The 11,303-nt window shown below is 35.0% G+C and overlaps 1 long non-coding RNA gene across 1 annotated transcript; it reads right to left on the bottom strand.

The window, feature by feature from the left end:
* Positions 1 to 2,799: 2,799 nt before the first annotated feature.
* LOC119818407 lies at positions 2,800 to 11,060 on the bottom strand. The gene is made up of 2 exons (XR_005286107.1): positions 10,861 to 11,060; positions 2,800 to 2,955 (listed from the first exon to the last, which is right to left on the bottom strand). It is a non-coding gene; the product is annotated as an uncharacterized LOC119818407 (long non-coding RNA).
* Between the last annotated feature and the right edge of the window lie 243 nt (positions 11,061 to 11,303).

An 11,303-nucleotide genomic window follows, 5' to 3' on the forward strand; every position in this document is an offset into this window, starting at 1 on the left:
CCTACCTAAGTTCTACCCTATCAAGAGCCCAAAGCAGTTTCTTTATTAACCAATGAAAGCAACACAAAAACCGAAGGACCTCCTACACCAGAAAATGATTGTTCAAGCAACATCAAAGAAGTGTATGAGAATGGTGTCTATGGAGCTGTCTGTTGCTAGATCTTCATGACCACATGGCACATTGTTGAACCTGATGGTATTTGTACACCTGACCTTTCCTTCTGGAATAGTGTATGTTCATGTGTCTCCAGACACAATCATGGGTGTGAGTTTTTTTATATATTACAAAATTTTCTCTCTCTGCTTTGCTTTGTTGACTTCCTGTTAGAAGGAGGAAGCAGCCCTGAGGTTCAGGAGAAGTATTTTCTTTATCCATTTGTAGTGACCCTGTGGGTGTCTAGTCTTGTGTTCTAATGACTCCCATGTTTACATATCCCATGTCCAGACTCATATATTCAATGTAATATCTAGGGTCTTATTTTCTTCTCTCAAACTTGATCTCTTGTTCCCTTTTCAATATATTTTCCTATTCCAGGAAATTCCATGCTTCAAGCTGCTCAGCACAAACATTATAGACTCCTTTCTTTCTCCTATTTACCTATCAACTCCATATAAAGTGTTATCACAATAGGATGTTTAATATAAAAGTCATCATCTCATGTTACTATAGACTCTGTTAAGTTAATAATCTAACATAGGTTCCCTATTTCTATTTTGCTGTCACTGCTACTGTTGAGAAATAATAATTTCAAGATTCAGGAATTTCAATACTGATTTTTAATTTATTTATCTACCCACAAGTAATGATTCACAAAGTATAGTTTTCAGATTCATTGACTCCTCTGAGAGAAAAGTTAAATCCTGCAGTGATGTTATAATTCTGTATGTAAATTTCATCCTCTATTGGATGCTTCAGAGTTTTTCAGAAGTTCTGGAATAAAATTGCATGGAAGCCTGTGATTTTCTAACAAAATACATGTTGTGTAATGTTGTGTTTTAAGAAGTTCAGAGTTCTAATTTCTACTGTTGTAACCTCTGACAACTTTAACCCCTCAAAATATACAAGTCATTCTTTTTTCTTTTCTTTTCATTTTTTTTGTGATTCAGTTTCATGTATCCAGTATGTTTTTGAAGTCAGTAGTAATGGATGATCTTGAATTCCTTATGTTCTTGGCTCCATCTCCAAAGTACTGAGATTTCAGGCACATGGTGCAATACCTGCCTAACTTTCCATGAAGTTTTAAAGTTATGGTTAGAAGTGTAATATAACTTTTTTTTGGTTCCAAAAAAATTTGAAAGACACTGGTCGAGGATAACACGTAAGATCCATAAATATTTGAGTGTGATTAAACACAAATACACAATTATATTATAAGAATACTTAGCCTAAACATGCTAATCTCAGTTTCTGGAGTAAACGTCAAAGTGCAGCATCTGAAACTCACTCTGCACTTTGATGCTATAGTCTTTAGATTGCGACAGGGAATGGCAATGCAACTGTGAAGAGAGAAGTTGATTGTCACCACAACTTGAGGGCATTTTTAATTTTATTTTGTTCATGTGTATTTCTGTATGCCACATGTGAGCAGTGGTTACAAATGGTTGTCAGCTACCTGATATGTACACTGGGAATGGAACTTGGGTCCTTTGAACGAGTGTTGTGTACCCTTAAATTATGAACCTTATCTTCAGCCCCAGTGAGGAAACTTTTTTACACGTGGTTAAAAGTTTATATGACAAACTGTATTTTGAGCAAGGTTCTGCCACAATTCCTATTTGACTCACTTCTACCTCATCTGTACCATAATTTTTCTTCAACAATGATGAATGCAACCATATGTTCAAACATAAAGGTGTCAGCACGATATAGAGATACACAGAATATAACAGACAGAAAAACATATATACATACATGCATATATATACACACACACACATCAAAACACCACAATGTAAATATGATAATTCCAGTGTTTCTATTTGAAGATCATTGTATCTATCTATATCTGTTTAGGAAAAAAAATGCTTCAAATAAGAAATGATTTAAAAAGGGAAAGGCAAATTTGAGATACATTCTGATAAAGAATCCAGTTGAACTTAATTACTCCTTAGACAAAAAAAAGGGGTCAGAAAGTTTGCAAGCTGGTTAAGAGAACATGTTGATTTTATCCATTTTGAAATGAAAGTGTCCTTCCAAAACTCATGTGTTGCAATTCAATCTCTGATAATATTTGGGCTTAAGGACTTGGTTGAGGTAATTAAAGTTAAATGATGTCATAACAGTGAGGTATTGATCTGGTAGAATTGAGTCACTGTAAAAAGAATAAAGAAAACTTTGCCATATGCCCACACAGTACGAAGATGGCAGTCACCAAGTCAGGAAGTGACCAACTTGGTTGTAATCCATATCTTAGGCATCTAACCTTTAGAATAGCAACAAAATTGATCTCTGCTATGAAAGATGCTCAATCTACAATAGTTTAAAAAATGGCAGTCAGACCTAGCATATCATCACATTAGAGATAAGCATGTGTGTGAGAGAGAAGGACAATAAAGATGGATTTAAAGAGGAAATAATGAATTTCAAAATATTACCCTCCCACTAAGATCAGTGGGAGAAAACCCCTCATAAATAACCTCCAAGCATGCTTTTTATGCTTTCCCTGAAAAGGCTTCTAATTAATCACTGCCCCCAAATATTTTCCCATCACAGGTAAATGTCATCAATGTCTATTGAGCATAATAACTAAAAATTGCTATGAATCAAAACAATATATATTTTACCACATTTGATAATCCTCTCTTGGTCTTAAAGTTTTATTTCTTCAAATTAATATGTAAAAGACACATCCCAAGGGCATGGATAGGACAAGAATGCTTCTGGTTCTGACTTCCAAAGACTTATTGATTTTTCATTTTCTCCACTATTGGGTCTGTGCTCGCCAATGCAGTCCCCTGTAGAGAGATTTCAGACAATTCCCAAATGTTTTTAAGAATGCTTTAGTGTGTAACTTCTGCCAGAATCTAATTAGCTAGGAAACCTGGATTTGGGACACATTCTTTTTAACTGGCTTCTTTTTTAATTTTTTTCAAACCCTATTCTCAAAAGGACTCTTCAAAACATTGTTTCATAATTATCCATTCTCTTTATTTTTGGCCTTTCCCATAATGGCTTAAAAATTCTTCTAAACAATAAGAACAAATGTTATAAACAAACTCTTTCACAGACTTTTTCTTCACACCCTCCTCTCTTCCTACACGCTGAATTAAACAAAGACAATATCTCACAGAGCAGATTTTTGTCAAGCAAATACAGAAACCATAAACCTAAAACAACCAAGACATGGGCCAACTTGCCTCAACTTATCGATACATTGAGGTTCTCAAAACGACTGCTCTGTCATACCCAGAGGAAGCTGATCCCATTAGCAACCAGCCAGTCTGATGGAATAAAGGCTGTTGACCATTCCAGCAGCCGCTCTGCCCACAGAAGAATGTAGCATGCTACAAGTGGAATTTACCCTTTGGCCTTTCGCTCCCCCTCTTCTCAAACCAAGAAGCATTGTTTGCCCTGTGAGGCCAGCTTTTCCACCAGCTGAAAGGGGGCTGTGGCTTATTATTAAAGGGTCTGAAAGAGTTCTAGAAATACAGAGTTTTTTTCACGAAGATAGAAGAAAAAGGGGTTAAGTTTGCCAGTTTTCAAGAAAATAAAATTTCCAATGTTCTCCTTGACATGCTTTACATTTTGACGTTTTGACTTCCAGAGTATATTAAAGATTATAAACTCATTGGTTTACAGCATTTTGATTTCTACTTCTTTATATGAGTTTCTAAAGTTCACTTGAATGAAATTAACTAATTTAAAAAATTTATAAATATCTTTAGTGTTTTCAAAACACTAAATGTAAATGTCCAGTAGCTAGAAGAAAGACATTTCTTCTCCTCTGAAAGAACAAAGAGCATTGACTTGTCTGTTATAAAATAAAGTGTGTAATTAAAATCAAATATAAATATAAAATACAAAAAGAAGAGTATGAAAAAGTCAAATATAGATTTAAAAACTGCCTGAATGTATGGAAGCCAATCAATTTGTACAAAATTACTGAAAATTTTAACATATGCCTGTAATTATCACAGGTTTTGCAAAGATTTGCCTTCACCATGCAAACATTACCATTTTCTCCTTTTTGTATTAAAAACATGGAAGAATAAAATAGAGAAATAGAAAATTGGGACAGAAGGGGAAAGGTGGCAAGAGAATCAAAACACTCCTTTGTCTGTCTGTCCCGAAACCACATTACTGCTGACGACTGAGCTCCCCCTGGTTTGAATGGCAACAGCAAGATACACAGAAAAGAAGACTGTATGGAAAAAATGAAATGGCTCTCTACACAGCGACAGGGGGAAGAAGGAACAGAGCTAGCAAAAGCTAAAATGCCAAATGTGATATTTTTAGCTCAATCAACTCAAATTTCAAATTAGGACTTAAGGTTTATTTAATTCTCCTTTCTTGAGATAAAAGAACGGAGTTCTTGTTAGAACTTTCTTTGTTTTCTCATCTGGAGTAAAATGAAAAATGCTTTCTAAATACTGTCTTATTTTTTTCACTGTCTGCCAAAACCATGCAATAGTTAACTAAATATATTCATGTATCAAAAGCATTTCATTTGAATTTTAGAACAAAATTGTAGTTAATTCACGTTTAAATGTTGTAAACTTTCTTAATTGTAAGAAGTATCATTGAAATTTGCATATGATATATGATATGTTAAACAGAGACAGATATAGAAGACAAAGACAACAGCGACGAAGACTCAGGAACTATTGCCAACCTTCCCTGATCTGTTTGGAAGTTGAGTACAGCATCAAGAACGAGGAGTATTGTTAGTTAAGTATTTCCTGCTCCGTGTGTACACAGGAGAAATAAAAGCAGAAGACACTGGTCATGTCTCCTTAATTACCCAGTTTCAATATAAACGGCAGACCATATTTGCCACAACCAGAAACCAAATCCTCCTAGCTACATCTACTCTTTTATCCCATCTCAATAGAGTTCTTAGGCTCCTAACCAGTTTTCAGAGTCAAAATCAGTTTCGAAAAAGTGGAAATGGTTCCTAATGTTTACATTTTTTCCAAGAGGCCTGGATTTCCAGGACTCTCAGGATAGGTAATATTTTTCTTGGTTAGCATGGCAAAAAAAAAAAAAAAAAAAAAAAAAAAAACAGTGCAAAGAGATACTTGGAGAGCTAAATGCGTTCACTTCCTATCTTCCTATCAGTTTCGTTAACTTCCTGTTTTCACAAAAAGTCACAAGTTTAATTGTATGCTCTGAATTTTAAAAATATGTACAGCCACATAAGTCACAGCACAATCAGGGACACGGAACAATTCTGTTGCTCCCAGTGTCTCTTGTGGTTCTTTCTGGTCAATTTTTTTTCCTAATCTAACCACTGGCAAAATTTGTTCTCTTTTCCTTTTCTTTTTATTACTTTATATAAATAGAATATTGTCTTTTGTTTTTAGCTTATTTTCACTTAGCATAAAACATGTTCCATCATATTGAGTTGATTGATCATTTGTTTACCCATTACTGTAAGCTCTGATTTTCATCTACTATTAATGAAGTTTTCAGGAACATTATTACTCCTATGTGGAAAAGCTTCATTCCTTTCATTGAAATATCTCTGAGTGGATGGCCACTCAGTACAGTAATGCATATTTAATTTAACAAAATATTGTTAAAATTTTGTTAAAAAATCTTTTGCTAGCTATTACCATTTCATTCCTTGCTTTTTATGAGAGTATCTGAATTCCAGGTGCTCTATATTCTCAACACTTAGCAATTTTTAAGTTTTAGCTAGCAAGTGATATGAATCAAATATATGTGTCTCCTGAAAACTCATTTCCTGAAATCCTAGTCCCCAGTAGGATGGTGCTGAGACCATAGGGCTACACTCACAAATGGACATTGCCCTCATAAGATGAGGGAGAGAACTTAGAGACATCTCTTCTCCTTCACTGTAAAGCGACAGGAGGGCTGTTCACCCGGAAGAACCCTCACCAAGAACCATGTCTTCTGTCTTTATTTGGGTTTTCCTACCTCTAGAAATCTGAGGGATAAGTGGTGTGAAGTCATTAAGGCTTATTTGAAATTCGTCATGGAAGTATCTATTCAACTCTTTTACTATTTACTCAGTTTTTATAAATAGCATTTGATATGATTATAGCTAATTTGTTCTTATTGTAAATAAATATTGAGCCATTCAGAACTATTTTTGAAAAAAGGATTTTCCCCATTAAATTACCATGTTATTTTTTCCACAGTTTGCAACAAATTAGTAATTTTTTTTTCTGAAGTCTCTTCTACCCCCTTCATTTCAGTATCTCTGCTTTGCTACCAATAATATGCCTTTGAAAACTGCAACATCCATTCCAGACATGAAACTGGAGAATGGCCTCCAACTTTGCTTTTGTTTCTAAGATTATTTTTAGTTCTACTAAGATTTGTAAACTGAACAACAAGCCAATAAATGGTAAAACCCTGATCTGGTTTGCACATGGGTTCTTCATTAATCAAGGACTCTATAAAATTCCTAGAACTGCACCTTCAAGGAATTCAGTCTTGGAGAATATTGTTGCTGATTTGTGAGTTGAGTATTTAAGGAGATCTTGATTTGGTAATGTAGGGTGAGCAGGGCTAGACTTTGGCATATACTTTGCAGAGCAACTAGCATAGTGGGAGTTTCCTGGGCACTGATCCATTCAGATTTTGAGTAGCACTGGAGTTTTCGCAATGACTGATGTCTTGTGGCAGAGACAGGGTTGAGAACCCATGAGTGAGAAAAAAAACATGCAGTATTTGTGCTTCTGAGACTGGCTTAATTAACTTGTATGTCTATCCTCAGTTAGATCTATTTCCTGCAAAGCTTAATTTCATTTTTCTTTATGGAAGAAAAAAATGAAGTGTTAATAAAGTGTCATGCTTTATTTTCTTTATCTATTGCTCTGCTATTGGGTCCATAAACTGGTTCCATAACTTAGGCATTGTGAATGCTTATGTGTGAGTAATTCTGTGATATGTTTACTTAGAGTCTTTTGGTCAATATCTAGGAATGATATAGTTCAGTTGTATGGAAGATCTCTTTTTAAAATTTTTGGGAAACCTTTTTATTGACTTTCATAGTACCTGTACCAGCTTGCATTCCCACTAGCACTGTATAGGGGTTCACTTTTCTTCACCAAATTGCCCTCATTAGTTGTTATTTGTTTTCTTCATGACTCTCAATTTGAATGGGAGGAGATATAGTCAATGAAATTTTTAATTTAGGTTTCTCCAATGACTAATGAGGTTGAACATCATTCATATGTTTATTGGTCGTTTGTATTACACTGTTTGAGAAGTGCCTTCCCATTTATACTAAATGAAGAAAATACTAATCAAGAATAAGACAAGGATGTCCACTCTCTTTATTCTTATTTCTATTCTACTACAAGTCCTTTGCCAATAAAATAAGCAAAGAAAATGAATGAAAGGTGTATGTATATTAAAAAGGAAAAGTGTGATGAATTCTCATTTGTAAATGGCATGATTCTCTACATAAAAGACTCTGACAACACCTACAAAGTCTTAAAGCTTTTAGAAGTTTTCAATACTGTGGTAGTAAGTGAAATCAACAAACAAAATCAGTAGCCTTTTAACATAATAATACCTGACATGTGGAGTTATAAGCCCACTTTCAGTTGCTTCTAAAGCTTCCTAGGAATAATCCTATCCAAAGAATTATAATATCCAATGAAAACCTCAAAACAGGGATGAAAAGAACTGGAAAAAAAAACTAGAATATGGAATGACTTCCTAAGCTCACAGACACAGAGTTAACGGTATGGATGTGTTTCTGCTGCCAAAGCTGTCTGTAGATTTTATAGAGTTCCCATCCATATTCCACTACCACGATTCATAGCCGGAAAAATACTCTTAAAGCTCATTGGGATGTATGAAAGACCATGGATAGCCAAAAGAACCCTGGGAAAGATAATGCTCACTATACATAATTTAAAGTTATAAAGTAGATCATAGTGATGGCAACAGCATAGTGCTGGAAGAAAGTAGACTGGTTTACAAGACAAATAGAGGACTCAGACAGAAACTCATGCATCCATGCAGCTATAGACAGAGTACTTTTGACAAAAAGGCCAAAAATGTATATTAGATAAAAGGTTGATTCTTCAACAAATGGTGTTGAGAAAATTGTAATCCCACATATAAAAGGCTGCAACTAGACCACAAATTCTCATCCTTTTTAAGAAGCAACTTCAAATAAATCAAAACTCTAACATAAGCCTTGAAGCTCTGTTAAAGTAATCAACAGAGACAACACTTCAAGGTATAGGCACAGGCAAGGACCTTCTGAAAAGGACACCAGTTGCCCAGGGAACAATGTTAACAACTGATCAGTGGGACCTCACACGTTTAAGGGGCTCAAGTGCAGTCAAAGGAACAGTTATTCCAATAAAGAGGCAGCCTATGGAACTTGGGGAAAACCTTTGATATTTATATATCTGATTGAGATTCGTATCTAGAATATGCAAACATCAAAATATTAAATAAGAAATCAAGCAATCCAGTGAATAACTGGGCTAATGAATGTGTGTTTTTACATAACCATAGTAGAGATGAAGAATCCTCACCGCTGACTTTCATGACTCGAGATTTTCCCACTGGGTCTAAGAATTACATTGGCTTTTCTTAACCATGTGCTGTCTCACAATTCAATGTAACCAGACTCTGTTCACTAGGAGCCGTGGTCAGGGTGTAATCAATAAGCTTTCCAGGTTTCGAGTAAGTTAAAGGATGTTTTCACATGTTTTTAATTACCTTACTAGAGATGGTGTGGTATCTTGTTAACCTCAGTAGTCACTGCCAAATATTAGCAGACTTAGCAATGGAATCACGGGTCAAGTACAATGCAGCAGTGGTTATACAGATAATATTTTAGGATATGAAGGACACATAAGCTCTGGAATACACTATTCTTTTAAGGCTTCCTATGTTTAGAAACTCATGTTTGCTCTTATTTGAGCAAACAATAACAAAGGGAAAATATCTCATTTGTGTTATTTTTTAAGTACTAATAATGATGAAATGACTAAGAGATTCTATCTGTAATCTTTAAAGAAAGAAAGAAAGAAAGACATTAAAGTATCCAAGAAGAAACTAGCTGGTTAATACACTAGGAGGAAATGAAGGTTAAAATATTGTTCACTGATCTCTTAAAATAGAGACTCAATGTGAAAGGGCTCAGCATTCCAAAGGGCCATTTAATTAAAGATCAATTTAGAATAAGAATTGAAACAAGAATGTAGAGAGTTCTTCTGTAAGAAGTTCTTGTCTAACTAAAAATCATAGCATTTTTGCTATATTGGATCCTATTCATGGAATGTTCCTCCCTTTTCTAAAAATACCTTATACCTAAAACCTTTACTAGAATCCTTAAGATTGAAAGGTTAATATTTTACATTTGAATGACTAGCACAATAAATTAGACTATTTTGTGTTCAAATTCATATCTCTGTTTCTATAATAGCTTTAGAAAATTGTATTTTTTGATATCACTGATAATTGTATATTGTTCATGTTTTAATAAATAAATCTTGCCCAAAGTTAAGAGGGCAAATCAGTCATACTAGTCAGCCATACAGACCAGGTAGTGGTGGCCACACCTGTAATTCCAGGACTTGGGAAACAGAGGCAGACAGATCTCTGTGAGTTCTAGGCCACCCTGGGCTACACAAGATTGAATCTGTCTAAAAGCGAAACAGAGTACACACAAAAGGTATCTCAGCACTTGGATCACACATTTTTTATCCCAGTACCAGGGAGGTGGAGACAGGAGCGAGATGGCTGGGTGGAGAGAGGAATATAAAGGGAAAGAGACAGGAGCTCAATGGAATGTGGAGTTTGAGGATTTATGGAGACAGGATGTCACCCATTCAGTCTGAAGATTTAGTAGAGGTAAATGTTCTTTCTAGTGGTGGCTGCTTTGATTGTATGATCTTCAGGTTGAACCCCAATGTTTGTCTCTGAGATTTTGTTATTCAAGCTACAATCACTCATATGATATTTATATCGGATACATATTGTATGCATGTACATAGAAATCCAGATACACAGTGCATATTTGTACATGTTCTTTTCACACTGGGACACAGCAGACAAGAAAATCACAAACTGTGTGACAAAAACAAACCTGACCATATGCATGCTTCATTTTCTTTATACTTCGGAGGTAAAGAGAGTTTCTAGGAATAACTACTCAGCTATTTGAGTCTGAATTAAAGCAATAGAGGCAGTGCCACTAGTCCCACCCAGTATCTGTTACCAGCCAACACTGGGACAAACTCGAACAACTTTCGTGCAATGGAACATATGTTGGGAGATTTTTAAATGATATCTGAGCATTTTAACTAAGGAAACACCCATCAAACAAATACTCTAAGATGAAGAGAATGGGGTCTAGGTCTCTGGTTCAGATGATAAGACAGTGTCCCAAGGAAGTAAGACATCCTCTAGGGCACAGCAGACAGAACCAAGAATTGCATTCTTGAGAAAGTGAAAGGTGGTATTAACTGGAAAATTATAGGATTATCTGCCATTTAATTCTATGTCAGATTCTTAGCTATGCTTAGCTTTTTTGAATTGTGAAATAAAATATGTATATAATGAAGTATAAAAAAATCTCACTGGGAAACCTCAGAACAACTTATGCATTATTACCAACCAGATCAGTGTGTTTGGATATCAAGCACATTCTCACAGGAAGTGTCTCTGGAAAGTGCTAGAGGGAAATCATGCTTTCTTACCTCTATCTGCCTCCTGGCCTGCTCATCTTCTCTTCTGAATATAAGAAAAATAATAAAACTATACAAAACAATGAAAATGAAACCATGCTGCCACTGAAGCCTTGGAACATCAACCTCTGCTTTTGAGTCTCTGAGGTGATGGGCATTTTTGTCTACTCTCTCCTTTTTAGAGCCTCCAGTTCCCTTGTGTTACTAACAGTTTTCTTTCTTTTTTTTTTTTTTTTTTGGTATTCTGTTGCCTTTGATTCATTCTGTTTGTGAGACATTCCACAGAGACTTTTATTTGACTTAATGAATTTTTCATTTTCAGTATTTCAGTTTAGTTTTTCCTTAGTATTATTTCTCTGTTTTCTGAATTGCACTTCAATATTAGGTGTGTTCTTTTGGAATCATTCAAGAATTTACTTCTGTCTTCTTCTTGTTGACCTCAGTGCATTGTCGTT

Source organism: Arvicola amphibius, chromosome 7 (genome assembly GCF_903992535.2).
Source record: "Arvicola amphibius chromosome 7, mArvAmp1.2, whole genome shotgun sequence".
Classification (NCBI taxonomy): Eukaryota; Metazoa; Chordata; class Mammalia; order Rodentia; family Cricetidae; genus Arvicola; species Arvicola amphibius.